Raw genomic sequence first — 2,237 nt, forward strand, 5'->3', positions numbered from 1 at the left:
GAGAAGGAAATGGCAGTCCACTCCAGTATTCTTGCCTGGAGAATCCCAGGGACAGAGGAGCCTGGTGGACTGCTGTCTATGGGGTTGCACAGAGTCGGACACGACTGAAGTGATTTAGCAGCAGCAGCAGCAGCAGCATTGTTGCCTGGAATGAACAAGTTTACTAAAGGGGAGCCTTCAGTGGCTGCTCTCCTAGACAGTCATGATGGGAATGAGGGATTCAAGACGGGGTGGGTTATATTGGAGAGTTTAAAGAAACAAAATGATGTATTGTGAAAGTCAAAAAATACAGAAGTAAATTTAATATATGGTAACAGTGACATTTAAAATCTATCAGGGAAAGATGGATTAGTTAGTAAATGAGGTAGGGCAGATGCATAGCTATCAAGATATCAAGTAAAGTCGGATCTATACTACGTAACTTGGATCAAAAATAAATTCCTGATGGGTCCAATTTTTAAAGGAAAAAAAATGAGATGATGAAACATTAGGAAGAAACCATGTTGCAATCATGTGAATTTCTCAATTAAACCTTCAAGTAGAAATACATGAGCTTTTTAACCCTGAGCAATTGCTACCATGTTAGCTTTAAAAAAAAAAATTATTGGAAATAAGTTGCTTTACACCATTGTGTTAGTTTCTGCTGTACAGTAAAGTGAATCCATTATACATATATCACTCTTTTTTAGATTTTTTTCCCATTTAGGTCACCACAGATCCTTGAGTAGAGTTCTCTTTGCTAAACAGTAGGTTCTCTACATTAGCTTTTAAGTTACTGTTTTTGCTCAAAATACACTCTAGAGTTAATGTTGTTTTCCAGATCGTGGTCTTCCTGCCTGCCCTGTGTTGTAAGGTGGGGTTCCCTATTTCATAATCAAGGAGAAGGCCAGGCTGGAGCGTCTGGTCCATGGGAAGACCTGTACACACTGTGGCCTTCACGCAAGTCAACTCAGAAGACAAGGGCACACTGGCTAAACTGGTGGAAGTCATCAGGATCAATTACAATGACAGATATGGTGAGATCTACCATCATTGGGGAGGCAGTGTCCAGGGTTCAAAATCAGTAGCTCATATTGCCAAGCCGGAGAAGGCAAAGTCAAAGAACTAGCCACCAAACTTGGTCAAGTGCACATTATTGAGTTTTCTGTACATAAAAGTAATAAAAAGTTCTTCCAAAAAGAAGAAGAAGAAACCATAGAAGGATTTTTCAGAGTAATACAAGAGAGGTGTAGGTCAAAGTATAATGTAACTAAATGTAGTAAGTAGTAAAACAAAAGTTTGGTAAAAATTGACCAATTAGAAATGGGAAAAGTCTGCATGGCCAATAAAACCAAAACAATCAAAGGGGAAAAAACAAAGCAAGTAAAATAGCATAAGAGAACTCAAAAGGCATGTCAAACTGAGAACAAGTTTTGACATTCATTTCTAAGAAAGGAATTATTTTTATGATTATATGAAGTATTTCTATATCCAGTAGAAAAGTAGACAAAATACATAAATAATTTGTAGCAAATGAAATGCATATGTCTCATCATTCATAATAAGAGAAATATAAATTAATACTTTTTTTTCATTTATTAAATTGATAAGTTCTGGTTCTGGCCAAAATGGAGTAACTCCATTGCAGCCTATGTCTGCCACTGATTACCTCTTAAACCTCTGGACAAAATATGAAAAGGATGCTATGAGGTGGAGAAAGGGGTGAAAATTCATGATTGTTTTTTTTTTCTCCCTTCTCTGTCCTGGAGCTTTCATAGTCACAGTACTTCATTACTATAGTACAGAGACATGGATAATTAGACCCTGATAGAAAACCTATCCCTCTGGTCAGAGGAGATGGGAAGAGGGACACTTGTATGAAGTAGGGGGAGGATCTCTGTCAGTTTTTCTCTCTCTCCTCAACATTGCCCTGAGGGCTGCCCCAGCTGCACAGAGCAGCACAACAGATATAAAGGACAGCAAACTCCAGAGGAGCTCTTATCTTTCTGGCCAGCAGAACTGGAAAAAGGATGTTCTGGGTGCTAGAGATTATGAAAGAAATGTCCCAAAGGAGAGTGGTAGAGAAGGAAATCCCTAATAATGTTACACAGCCACAGCTAACTGATACAGGAGTCCATATCATTAACTGAAGTCTACCATTTGTGTTTTCCAACAACTAATTTATCATATTTACAGTTTTGATGTGTTAATTGTAGAGATGAAAGGAGACCCTCTTTGTGAAAGGCATTTTTAATATT

The 2,237-nt window shown here is 38.0% G+C and overlaps 1 non-coding gene across 1 annotated transcript; it reads left to right on the forward strand.

Moving 5' to 3' along the window:
• Positions 1-503: 503 nt before the first annotated feature.
• On the forward strand, positions 504-572 carry LOC113881093. Its single transcript, XR_003507946.1, has one exon. It is a non-coding gene; the product is annotated as a small nucleolar RNA SNORD36 (small nucleolar RNA).
• Positions 573-2,237: the final 1,665 nt, after the last annotated feature.

Source organism: Bos indicus x Bos taurus, chromosome 22 (genome assembly GCF_003369695.1).
Source record: "Bos indicus x Bos taurus breed Angus x Brahman F1 hybrid chromosome 22, Bos_hybrid_MaternalHap_v2.0, whole genome shotgun sequence".
Classification (NCBI taxonomy): Eukaryota; Metazoa; Chordata; class Mammalia; order Artiodactyla; family Bovidae; genus Bos; species Bos indicus x Bos taurus.